The 13,858-nt window shown below is 40.0% G+C and overlaps 1 non-coding gene across 1 annotated transcript; it reads left to right on the top strand.

Moving 5' to 3' along the window:
• Window positions 1-9,070: 9,070 nt before the first annotated feature.
• TRNAL-CAA (transfer RNA leucine (anticodon CAA)) lies at window positions 9,071-9,151 on the top strand. Its single transcript has one exon. It is a non-coding gene; the product is annotated as a tRNA-Leu (tRNA).
• Window positions 9,152-13,858: the final 4,707 nt, after the last annotated feature.

Raw genomic sequence — 13,858 nt, 5'->3', positions numbered from 1 at the left:
CTGTGGTATCCGCTCATGGATGGTAGTTGACTGATTGGAGTTTGTGGAACAATCCATCCCATCCTTTCTAGTACTTGTGTAGAATCCACACCAGTAAGAAATAGCTTTAGTTGTTTTGTTGATGGAAGTGGTGACCTATTAACTTTGTGGAAACCATAGTGACACCTAGCAACACAACTGAGGTCCTTCGTGTCTGTAATATTATTATGACACAGGCAGAAGACTGAGCGCTATGTCCCGGGCATTCGCCAGACAGATACCCCTTAACCTGGGTCTGGTGTTTGCTCCTAGATGGAAATCTGTACCTAGTGCGTCCAACTATCGCAAGAGGTTGGTAGAACGACGTCAAGCAATAGGATGTTCTAACAACAGGTCTTTCTTCTTCTTCTTCTTCTTTCCCAAATCGATTGTTTGCTGGGGCGGGTCGCAAGATGTGGCTTTTTCCTTCTGTCTGTTCGGGGTTGTCTCTTCTTCCTCTTCCTTCCTTTTGTTAAGGAGGTCCCGCTCCGTCCAAAGCTTCTGATAAAGAATAGCATTCAAGGTCCAATGGACAAGATCGAATGAGGGAAGGATTGATTCACAGGTCTAGCTGCCCGGTATCGATTCATCTTTAGTAGCAAAAGCTCTTCCTTCTTCTTTCTTTTCTTATCTTTCTTCTTCCATGTCTTCCTTCTTTCTCTGACATTCCAGCTTTTTCTATTTTCTTTGTTTACAAACGCTTTTATACGCTCTTATTAATATTAAGCCAAGTCAGTCCTTTTGCAGCCTAGTAAGAAGTAGTGACAGGTTCATTCTAAGTGGTACTAGCATATGAGATAGTGGAACTAGCAGTCTCAGTCTTTGTTCAAGTTCAAATAGGCCTAGTCTTTGCTCGAGTCCAATCCTTGTTGTCATAGATCGGAGGAATGCCCTTCTTGATAAGCGCCTACAATGCTGGAATTTGCAAAGCTAGAGGTCCTTCTAGAATCCTTGGAAAACGCTCACAGAGAAAGCTAACTTAACGAATTGATTCCAACCAAGAGCTGGTTAGAAGATGAATGACTCTTAGATTGAACTTGGAATCTATGATGGTCACTCTTAGATACCAAGACAATTCACTCCAGAATTAGCTTGATCAAAACTAATTCAATGAATCGGTTTAAACATCAAACCTAAAGCAAGATTTGAAAAAGAATAACACCAAAAGGGTATCAAGAAAATACAAAGGTTTTTTCTGTATTCAACCAAAATCCCTCAAACATGAATATTACATGCCTCTAAATAGGCCTAGAAGATAACCCTAACAAAATAAAGTTCAGCCACCAACCACTAATAAATGCTAATAAATGCTATTAAATACAAACTGAAGAATATAAGGCAATTCATACAAACTATTAATAAATGCTATTAAACATAAAATGAAGCAAATAAGGCATTAATAATTTCCTTAATTGGTAATTCAACTACCAAAGGCAAGTCTTCTAATTACTTTCCAATATCAGCCACTCCATTATCTTCTTGATTTGATATGCGAATGCTATAAAGATTTTTGGGCACAAAAATCCTTGTTTCAACCGGTACACTAGCTAGCTTTTGAAGATGCAATGTATAGGCCTCTTGAATCTTCTTAACCTTGCTTCTTGTAATCGGTCCTTCGGGTACATGCACGTGATCAGTTGTTGGATTCATATCATCCCCCCTTTCTTTAAAAGGATTTGTCCTCAAATCAAATTCTTCGTTCTTTCCGGACAAGAACTGAATATTGTTTTTTTTTTCCCACTTTTTTTTTCTCACCTTTACCTTAGTTTCTTCTCTCCACTGTTGTTCTTCAGATTCTTTTCTTTTCTTCTCTAATTTCAATTGGTCACAATGTACTTCATATGGAGACAATGAAAGTAAAGTAAATTTCTTCCCACACAAAGTAAAAGTATACTTGTTCATCAAACCATCAAATGTTACCTTTCTATCATATTGCCAAGGTCGGCCGAATAAGATGTCCCCCGCATGCATTGGTACGACATCACAAAGAACTTCATCTTTATATCTTCAAAGAGTAAAAGAAATAAGAGCTTGGGAGTTCACCTTAATTTCTTCTTTGTTTGTTAACCAATGAAGTTTGTATGGTTTTGGATGGGGATGGACAGAAAGTTGAAGTCTTTTTACAAGGAAGCTGCTTACCACATTTGTGCAACTTCCACTATCAATCACCAAGCTGCATGGGTTTCCTTTGACCAAACATCTTGTGTGGAATAAGTTTTCCCTTTGATCTTCAAATTTCTCTTCCTTGATTTGAACATTGAGTACCCTTCTTGTGATCAAAGATATGGAATTACCTTCTTCAACATACTCATCATCATATGCTGCGATTTCTTCCACAAGCTGTGAATCATGATCCTCACATTCATCATCTGAATCAAGTATACCATTCCTTATCACCATAACTTCTTCATTAACACACTCTTTGCTCATGTGTCCAAATCCTTTGCACTTCCAACATTGAATAGAACTAGACTTCTCTTTTACCGTCTTTGAAGCGTCATTCATTTTAACATTGAAACTCTCAGCCTCTCTTTTAGCAGTCACAAACTTTTCTTTTGGTGACATCGAATCATTTTTATTCACAAAACTATCCTTGTTCCAAGTTTTAGAATTTGAAAAGATGCTAGTTCGTGATGTATACCTTTTTGAATGCTCTTTTTCTTCCTTCAATTGGTCTTCAATTTTGAGAGCATAATGATACATGTCTTCCAGATATGGTGGTGGATTTCTGTCAACAAGATGAGCAATTTCTCGATTCAAACCTCCAAGGAATCTAGACATGGTATCTTCTTCTTCTTCTCTAACCTTTGCTCTTTTCATCATAGTTTCCATCTCTTGATAATATTCCGCCACACTTTTTGTTCCTTGCCTCAAACCTTGCAATTTAGTTTTCAAATTTCTTTCATAATGTTTTGGAACATACCTTTTTCTCATGACTTCTTTAAGTTCTTCCCATGTCTCTATTTGATTCTCCTCTTTTCTTCTTCTCTCAGATTTGAGATGTTGGTACCAATCACCAGCATGATTGGTAAATTCGGCAATAGCAAGTCTCATCTTCTTATTTTCACTATAGGTGTTGCAATCAAACACATGCTCTATCTTTCTTTCCCACTGCAAGTATGCCTCAGAATCTGCCGTTCCACAAAAGGGCGGAATTTTGAGTTTAACTCCCCCATCTCTATCTTCATGTACTCTTTCCCTCCTTCTAGGTTGCATAATAGTTGCATGGTTATTTCTTCCTCTCCATCTACCATCAACTTGTCTTTCTTGTACTACTATACCTTCATCTTCTTGTAATGTTCGTTCTTGTCTTTGTTGTTGCGCCCTTCTTTCTTGTCTATCTTCCATCATCATTTCCATCATACCTTGAATTGCTTGAAGAATGGTTCTATTAAGATCTGGAACTGGTGGTACTACTTCTCCATTATGTGACATTGTTATCAAGGGGTCTCTCAACACTTCTCACAAAAATTTTACTCAGGGACGCTCGTGTTTAACACTCAAAGGTGGGATTTTGGTACTAGGTCAAGAATGTAAGGTCTGGTTTTTTTTTTTTTTTTTCGATAATCTGAGAGAGACAAAAAGGAGAAAAAAAAAACTAACAGTAAAGATATTTCACCTCTAGAGCGGCCAAAGAACGTCGACCAAATGCTCTGATACCAAATGATAAGCGCCTACAATGCTGGAATTTGCAAAGCTAGAGGTCCTTCTAGAATCCTTGGAAAACGCTCACAGAGAAAGCTAACTTAACGAATTGATTCCAACCAAGAGCTGGTTAGAAGATGAATGACTCTTAGATCGAACTTGGAATCTATGATGGTCACTCTTAGATACCAAGACAATTCACTCCAGAATTAGCTTGATCAAAACTAATTCAATGAATCGGTTTAAACATCAAACCTAAAGCAAGATTTGAAAAAGAATAACACCAAAAGGGTATCAAGAAAACACAAAGGTTTTTTCTGTATTCAACCAAAATCCCTCAAACATGAATATTACATGCCTTTAAATAGGCCTAGAAGATAACCCTAACAAAATAAAGTTCAGCCACCAACCACTAATAAATGCTAATAAATGCTATTAAATACAAATTGAAGAATATAAGGCAATTCATACAAACTATTAATAAATGCTATTAAATATAAAATGAAGCAAATAAGGCATTAATAATTTCCTTAATTGGTAATTCAACTACCAAAGGCAAGTCTTCTAATTACTTTCTAATATCAGCCACTCCATTATCTTCTTGATTTGATATGCGAATGCTATAAAGATTTTTGGGCACAAAAATCCTTGTTTCAACCGGTACACTAGCTAGCTTTTGAAGATGCAATGTATAGGCCTCTTGAATCTTCTTAACCTTGCTTCTTGTAATCGGTCCTTCGGGTACATGCACGTGATCAGTTGTTGGATTCATATCACTTCTTTCCTTTAGTTTGCTCTTTTAGTGGAGTAAGCCAAAGCGAGTCTTGCTGGTCTGTCAAGTGCCATCTGCAGAACTTCTCGAACGAGGAAAAAGATCAATGACTTCGAAAGAATTGAACGAGGAGCCATATGAGGTGAAAATCTCATGTACGGTTCTGTCGAGTGGCAGGCAGTAAGGGTGACTTATCTGTCAGCTTTTCCAATATCACACCCTCAACCAAACTCTGCCTTACGTAAAGTTGCCAGAGTACGATTAACCTCTGGATTTGAAATCACTGCTTATATACCTGGTATTGCCCATAATGAACAGAACATTCTGTAGTCTTAATAAGAGGGCGAAGGGTTAAGGAGGATTTACCCTGAGATATCACATTGTTGGACCCTAGATGCTGTCGGAGTAAAGGATTGTCAACAAGGGCGTTGACGTGCGTTGTAGATTCTTATCCAAGACTTGTATCATTTGATGATGCCATGTGAATCGCTAGAAAGATTGAAAGAAGTATATATAGCTAACCCAATAAGGAAAGTTGACTAAGGGGACGACTGGAGCAGGCTACCGTGGGACAAAATATCTTCTTTCTAAAGGGATTCGATTCGGAACTAACTATTATATAAGGTCCAATATTGGAAGAATTTCAGAGGTTTTCCTTTACTTTGTCCGGGTCAACAAAGAATGAGAAATGCCTCGACTTAGAACAGGTCCGAGTCCACTAGCAATGATTCGAAGCACCTCTTTTGACACTATTTCGGAAACCCAAGGACTCGTATGGATATGTAAAATAAAGAAAGGATTTCCAATCCTAGCAGTAAAGGGAGGGAAACAGATACTCAATTTCAAGTGAGTAAACAGAATTACATACTCTCTATCATAGATACATATAGAATGATGTGGAAAGTAGTATGTACGGCTTGGAGGGAGGTCTTTCATATCTTTCGAGATCTGGAAAAGCCAAAATCAATGATTTTCTTAGCCCTTATAAAAGGAAAACTACTGATTCTTGAGAACCCCTTGCACGTTCATCTCATGTCGAGGTACTGCAGAAAAGAAAAAACAGCTAAATCAGAGCCAATTTCTCCTAATCGATTAGTTAACATCTTGGTTAACCTTATTCAGACGGAAACAAATCATTGGCTTATCTCTCTATCGAGCCATGAAAAAGATTCAACAAAAGACAGAAAGAAATCCACTCACTATTTTACGTCAAGCAATACGCGGAGTCACTCCCGGCAGTAAAAGCAAGACGTGTAGGCGGATAGACTGATCAAGTTCCCGTTGAAATAGGATCTACACAAGGAAAAGCACTTGCCATTCGTTGGTTATTAGGGCCGAAAACGTCCGGGTCGAAATATGGCTTTCAAATTCAGTTCCGAATTAGTGGATGCTGCCAATGGGAGTGGCGATGCCATACATAAAAAGGAAGAGACTCATAGAATGGCAGAGGCAAATAGAGCTTTTGCACATTTTCGTTAATCCCCATGAACAAGATCTATATAGACACATAGGCCCATGGATCCATACATCTCGATCGGAAAAGAAGAAATAGAAAAGGAATCGGAATTGATCGATATATTTCTCGAAACAAACGAAAAGGAAAGGAAAGACGAAACATAAATCATGGATCAACTAAGCCAAGCCCTCTCCTCTTCTCGTCGAGTTGCTTTGCCCCTCTCCTCTTCTCGTCGAGCTCTTTCACCTCTTCGCCCTACAGGTCTCAGGGCTTCGCCCCTCTCCTCTTCTCGTCGAGCTCTTTCACCCCTCTCCTCTCGGGGACTTGCTTAAGAATAAGAAGAAAGAGGAATCTCATGTAAATACCATGGAATAAGGTTTGATCCTATTCATGGGGATTCCGTAAATATTCTATTCCAAAAAGAGAAAGTTCGAAACAATTGGGATTTGGAGATTGTATGCAGTTACTAATTCATGATCTGGCATGTACAGAATGAAAACCTCATTCTCGATTCTACGAGTTGATGAAAGCCTTTCATTTGCTTCTCTTCGATGGAAGTTTGATTTTCCCAGAATGTATCCTTTTGGCCTCAGTCTTCTTCTGATGATCGATTCAACCTCTGATCAGAGATACCTTGGTTATATTTCATCTCTTCAACAAGTTTAGTAATGAGCATAACGATAACGGCCCTATTCTTCGGAGAGAAGAACCTATGATTAGCTTTTCAGGAAATTTCCATATGTTCCACTCTATGTATTCCTCTATCCGTAGAGTACATTGAATGTACAGAAATGGCTAGAACAGACTTTCTTTTATTCGTATTAACTGCTACTCTAGGAGGAATCTTTTTATGCTGTGCTAATGATTGATTTAATAACTATCTTTGTAGCTCCAGAATCTTTCATCAGTTTATGCTCCTACCTATTATCTGGATATACCAAGAAAGATGTACGGTCTAATGAGTCTACTACGAAAGATTTACTCATGATGGGTGGGGCAAGCAAGTTCTTCTATTCTGGTTCATGCTTTCTCTTGGCTATATGGTTCATCCGTGGGAGAGATCGAGCTTCAAGAACTAGTAAATGGTCTTCTCAATACACAAATGTATAAGAACCCAGGAATTTCAAGCTTATATTCATCACTATAGGAATTGGGTTCAAGCTTTCCCCAGCCCCTTCTCATCAATGGACTCCTGACGTATATGAAGGAGTGCGGTTCGTTCGAGAAATTCCTACCTCTCTATCGTGAGATGTTTGGATTTTGCAAAACTTCATGGACATGCGCAGAAGAGAAAGACTATCCCCACTCGGACCAAGACATCACTTTGACTTGTTCAAATAACAATTAAGGTGAAGCAGGGTCAGGAACAACGAATCCCTTTATGAGAAAGAGATTCATTTTGCAAGTTCGTTATTACGGGTAGTTCCTACAAAGGATCGGACTCATGACACAATACTTTCATTCTCGATGTAGATGCTAGTTGGTTCTCATCCTTCAGAGACTACGAGTGTAATAGTAGCATCCACAAAAGGATCACCCTCAGATGAGCATCACATGGCTTGAGAGAAGGAATCAAATCAGATGGTTCTATTTCTCAATCTTTCTGCTCCTACGGAACTAAGGTCGAAAAGATTGATCAAAATCAGTCATTCACAACCACTGATGAAGGATTCCTCGAAAAGTTCAGGATTAGTCATTTTAGAAAGAGAATGGATTCGTTCTTATACATAAGCGAGGAAGGTAATAGATAAAGGCAAGAAGATGAGTTGTTCTTCTTTCTTTACTTAGCTTAGGAGCCGTGGCGAGATGAAAGTCTCATGGACGGGGTTTTGAATGAGAGAAAGAAGTGAGGAATCCTCTTTTAGACTCTGACTCTCCTACTCCAGTCGTTGCTTTTCTTTCTGTTACTTCGAAAGTAGCTGCTTCAGCTTCAGCCACTCGAATTTTCGATATTTCTTTTTCTTTCTCATCAACCGAATGGCATCTTCTTCTGGAAATCCTAGCTATTCTTAGCATGCATGATATTGGGGAATCTCATTGCTATTACTCAAACAAGCATGAAAGGTATGCTTGCGTATTCGTCCGTCAAATCAGATATGTCATTATTGGAATAATTGATTGTTGGAGACTCTAATGGTGGACAAGCATGATAACTTATATGCTGTTCTATATCGCCATGAATGACGGAACTTTTGCTCGCATTGTATCATTTGGTCTACGTACCGGAACTGATAACATGAGAGATTATGCAGGATTCTACACAATCCTCTTTTGGCTCTCTCTTTAGCCCTATGTCTCTTATCCGACGGAGGTCTTCCTCCACTAGTAGCAGGTTCTTTCGTAAAACTTCATTTATCCTGGATGGCAGCCTATATTTCTTGGTTTCAATAGGACTCCTTACGAGCGTTGTTTCTATCTACTATTAGATCAAAATAATCAAGTGATGAATGACTAAAAGAATAACCCCTCACGTGCGAAATGATAAAAGATCTCCTTTAAGATCAAAGAATTCCAATTGCGTATGATTGTATGTGTGATATGATAGCATCTACTATACCAGGAATATCAATGAACCCTATTATGGAAATAGCTCAGGATACCCCCTTTTTTCGTTTAGCTTCTAGAATCTATTTCTTAGTTCAAGATCCCTCTTACTAACTGGAATCAAAGAATTAGTAGATCTGTTCCGCCCAAAATGGGAATAGGCTAGGGTAGGGTTATTTAGAATCTATAATCTGATGATCGAGTGTCGATTCCATGATTCTAAGTTCATTCCATACCGGGCCAGAGGAATAGGTAGGGCTAGGTTATATACATTCGAATTATGAGAAGGGGTCATCTGAGCGTATTGAAATAGATACTATGTTTACATATGGATCCCTATGTCCTTCCATTCCATTTAGGATTAGTTAGGAATAGGCGTACGGACCTTTTACATATCTCTCGTTATTTGGGACCCTATTCTTTGGGCTTCTATTGAATCGAGAAATAGGTTTTATTGTCCATTTGATATAATAGATAGTAAGGCATCCTCCAGATAATTCAAATCGAAGCAATTGGATGTCCGCCTCGGACCTATATGACATGACCGAGCAATAGAAAGACTCTAACACTCTACCTCATATATTCCATACATCACACTAGATAGATATCATATTCATGGAATATGCTTGAAAGATGCCTTGGTGGTGAAATGGTAGACACGCGAGACTCAAAATCTCGTGCTAAAGAGCGTGGAGGTTCGAATCCTCTTCAAGGCATAATGTTGAGAATGCCCGTTGAACTGGAATGTATATTCTCCATATAGTAGGGGATCTTTCAATGGAGAGGATCCGGCGACTTAAGACGAAGAGAGAGAAGGGTCTATCTATTTGATTTAGTTATTCAGTGAAACCAATGATTCGGTATTGTAACAGATAGCAACAAAGATTTCATCCGGGAAAAGCCATCTTTTTCTCAACAATGTCTTTGTCATTTGATCCAATAGCGTTCCGTTAGATAGGAACAGATTTGATAAATACTGATAACTCTCGTCAGAGTATTAGAACGGAAAAACCCATTCGATAATGAACTATTGGTTCTAAGCCATCTCTGGTGATGAATCAACAATCTGAAGTGCTTTTCTTGCATATTCTTGATAAACCTGCCTTTCTATATACATACATACATATAGGAGGATCTGTTTGGGAAGTAAGCCCTTTTACATCTCTTCGTCTGCAAAGAATTCTCGATGCGAGCGAAAACACAGAGACAAAAGGCTGATCTTTGAATAGGAAAAAGAGTGGATCTGTGGGATCCCAAATGAATTGGCTTATTCGAAAAAAGTCTTGTTCGTTGGAAGATCTATCTCGTGTCTGGTACTGCACGGTTACACTCTGTAAGAACTCCGAATCATTCTCCTCATCAGAAATGATCTGCTTGCCCCGAAATGACCTAGCCCAATAGGGAAATCCCAATGAATTGGGCCTTTCGATACAATCAAATGGAAAGAAAGCCCCAAGCCATATTCTACCCAAACTATGTGATTGAATAAATCCTCCTCTATCTGTTGCGGGTCGAAGACTCCTTCCCCTTCTTTCCGATTCGTATTGTTCATAGAGAAATCTCTGATCAACGATAGAACAAGATCCATTTTGTATCATATCTCAGGGATTCCTGGGTTCGGGCCAAAGAAGCAATCTCACTCGATCATTAGAAAATCGACTGTAATCTTTTTCTGTCCGTGAGGATCCCAATCCCAACAGAGCGCCTTCTACTTTTAATAGGCCATGAACTAGATCAGAATCATTCTCAACGAGTCTATAAGAAGTGATCCCATTTGTTTCATCGGGTCTGCGGATAGAGGCCAGAGGTCTTGAACGACCCATCCGGCAGAACAACTCAAAAGAGAAAGAAGTCTCGTTAATTTATTCATGCTCGTTCCAAGTGAGAAGTACCATTTGTACAAATAAGAACCCCCTTTGTTACATGATTTCTTCTTCATATAGATAGATATAGGATCCATGGAGCAATTACTTATACTTTGAAGTACATTTTGTGCAACAGCCCTTCCTTCCTATCTGATTGAAAAGGATCCCATGATCCTGAACCGATCTTACCTGGCACCAAGTTTGTCTATGAAGAGCAGATCTAATTATATTAGTGTCTATAATGGATTTCTTCTGCATAATACTAATCGATAGGGCCTCAGTGGTAAGTGCTACAAGATCTCGTACATTGGAACCCATGGTTATGGAACCGAATCCATTAGTATGAAGGAACAGTTGCTTTTACAAGTTCAATCCCCTAGTAGTATATGAAAGAGTGCAAAAGTGCTTTCGTTGTTGTGGAATAAGAAGCCTTCGTATTTTAATGCATCTATTTCATTTATTCGGAGCTATTAGAGCGGGATGGGATCCCCTTTTGACTTTTTGGGGAATATGGGTCGAAGCAATAACAAGAATATTTCGACTGGAACATCTTTTACAAGGTAAAGCATATTCAATCCTTCAAACACGAGGTAAATAGGGAGAGGAGTTTACAGTGAATAAATAGGAAAAGGAAAGGAAGAAGACAATGAGATTAGAAGAACCTATACAGGAGAAGAAAATAAAACATGAATGAGACTGAACAGGAAAGGAAGGAAAGAAGAAACATTAATTAGAGTTTACAGTGAAAGAGACATTGATTGAAGGGAGAAGAAACAAAGATGAATGAGCTACTGAACCTGAACCTGCCTTCCCCTGAACCTGTGTTGAAAAGAAAGACGAAAGAAGAATCAATGATCGTGAACTGGAAGGAAAGACTATCGAGAAACCCTCTCCTCCCTTTTCTCGGTTTCATGTCTTCGACCCTTGTTCCTATCCCCTTTCCTGTCGAGTAAATAAAAGGAAAGCCGAAAGAAGAAGAAATTAAGGAGTTAGCTGCTGCTTTGAAAGCCGAAACATTAATTGGAACTCAATCACTTGTCCCCGGTTCCTTGTCTCACAGCTTGGTTCTTTCTCCGGAACCCCTATTCCCTGCCTGACCGTAAGGAGGTAAAGGAGTTAAGGAGAATGAGAATGAATGCGACTGAACTCGGGAAGGAAAGACGAAAGCAAAAACAAGATGAATTCGACTCAACAGTCAGTCAAGACGAAACGAAAGAAGAATTTAATTAGACTTTACCGTTCAAGAAAGAAGGGAAAGAGAAGGGAGACGACACTATCGATGAATGAGAGTGAACTGGAAGGAAAGACGAAACAGTCAGTCAAGACGAAAGACTCAAGATTCGTCATCGTTCACTGTCAGGAAAGACTATCGAAGAATCAATTTGAGTGAACTGTCAGGAAAGGCTCAAGATTCCTTCTTTCTCTTTCTCTGATCCTCAAGATTCATTCTCGTTCACTGTCAGTCAAGACTATCGATTCATTCTATCTTTACCCTATTTTTGGGGATCAAATCCCTATTTTTTAGGTAATGTTAAAGGAAGTCAAGGGACCTCAAACCTGAACCTATTCATTCACTCTCTTCTCCTTTCTTGCTTTCACTCTTTTACTCCCCCTCCTTCCTTCCTTCTGATTCATTCTCCTGAACCTATTTCTTCAGTCTCCTTCACTATTATTCTTTCCCTCTGTAAATAGGTGTTTCTTTCTTTCTTTCTTTCAGTCTCCTTCACCTCTCTCTTGCTTTCCCGAACAGTAAACAAAGGAATAATGAGAGTTTACGGTTTACGAACTTGACTCCTTCACCTTCTTTCACTGGGGCCGCAATAGCTCCTACTTTCTTTATAAGAGTTTGTTTTTCAAAGGTCAAATTCTTTCTATTCTTCTAGCCTGGCTACCTCTTAACCCACATTACATGCTTTCTAATGTGGCCATGATTCAGTCAGATCCTTTATCTCCTCCTTTTATCCATCCGGCCGTTCTGTAAGCCACTATCCAATGTATACCTTAGGCAGGACCAGCCCTCGCCCATTTCGTAACAAGGCCAAAGACGCCCGAAGAGAATGATGTTTGGAATAATTATTCTCAGCTGCATCTTTCTCTTTCGTCGTTATTCTTTTCATTTGAAAGAGAAGTAAGGCCTTCAACGTGTACTTCTGATGTATATCTTGTTGTGATTTAGCATTTCTTTATTCGTTTCTTGGATTCGCATCTAGGTGTATTCTCTCTCTCGTAGGTATGATGGTTTTGCCCCCCTCCCCTTATACCCGCTAGTCTTGAGTGTGGGGACGGGGCCGGGGCTTCCTCTGCCATCACCATCTGACCTATCCAGTGAGTTCTCGTGGAGTGGGTCGTGGATTAATAATTATTATGGCAACCCAGATATATGAGGCATCATCTTCCCTACCTAACCTGGCTGCACCACATGCAGCTCAGCAAAATGTAGAGGGTGAGGGGAGTTCCGCCCCGGGGCTGACCCTTCGAGCAGTACAGGAAGCATCGAATGCTCTTGTTACAGAATAGGCAGGAGGGTAGTAGGTTTGGATTGGACAATAAGGGCTTTGCTAGACGGTCTTGTCTTTCTCTTTGTGCAAATCCAGTGCTGGTGTCGAAGGTTTAGCCCAGTGAATCAAGCAATTGAATCAGGAAGCGCTGCTCCTCTACTCGGGATAAGGGCTGAAGATGGAGTTTCTGTTTGCAAGAGGGAAGCGAGCAATGCCTCTCTTGTGGCTTGTTGCTCTGCGCTGCGATTATGAAAGGGATGGGCCAAGCAGCAAATTAGCCATTCATTTTCTAATATGGTGTAACGTTCATGGATTCTCCGTCCGCGTATAAAAGACCAGCAGCAAGCAGCTCCATCATCCACATCTCATATGCCAGGGGGTCCCATTCGTCATGTGCCGGATCCCATTCCCAGTAAGTAGAGCAGCCTTGAACCCATACCCTTGATTCTCGCCTTGAGCCTCAGCCCGAAGGCCCAAAGGTTGCTGTTTGGTCTGGATAAGCAGGCATGGACAGGCTCCTCGAGCGGATACCATTCCAATGGGGAAGTCTTCCCATTACCGGCGGAGAACTCAAAGGCTCCAAACTCCTTAGGTCTTGTTTTGTAAGCTTGAAACTTTTCAACCTGTCGAGATTAACTTACAACTCCACTAACCTAAGCTTACCAGATCAAGTAGATCACTCCCACTACCGAAACCCGTACCGGACACGCTTCTTTCTCGGCTTCGCCTCTTTCTGCCAACGCCGACCCTTCCCGTACGCTTTGAGGGACTGAGCCTTCCCCACCTTATTGGTCTTCTTTCCGCTGTCGCTGATAAATGTTTAACGTATAGCGCTCTTCCGCTGGTAAATGCCCTCCTTTTGTCTTCGCCTTGTGGTCCCGAGACATATGGTTTTGGTACAGAAAAGAAATGTCACCAAGGGGCCGCCTTATCAGTAGATCTCCCTCCTCTCGTACCTCTAGTAAACAAACTTTGAGCTGCTGAACCGGGCATAGAACAAGGGTATATTGTTTTTCTGCTTGTTTTGAAAGCTTGAAACGACAGACAAGTGGTGACTATG

The sequence above is a fragment of the Cucurbita pepo genome, chromosome 12, assembly GCF_057944985.1.
Source record: "Cucurbita pepo subsp. pepo isolate OVF chromosome 12, ASM5794498v1, whole genome shotgun sequence".
In the NCBI taxonomy this organism is placed as follows: domain Eukaryota; kingdom Viridiplantae; phylum Streptophyta; class Magnoliopsida; order Cucurbitales; family Cucurbitaceae; genus Cucurbita; species Cucurbita pepo.
This window is presented reverse-complemented; position numbering and strand designations above follow the sequence as displayed.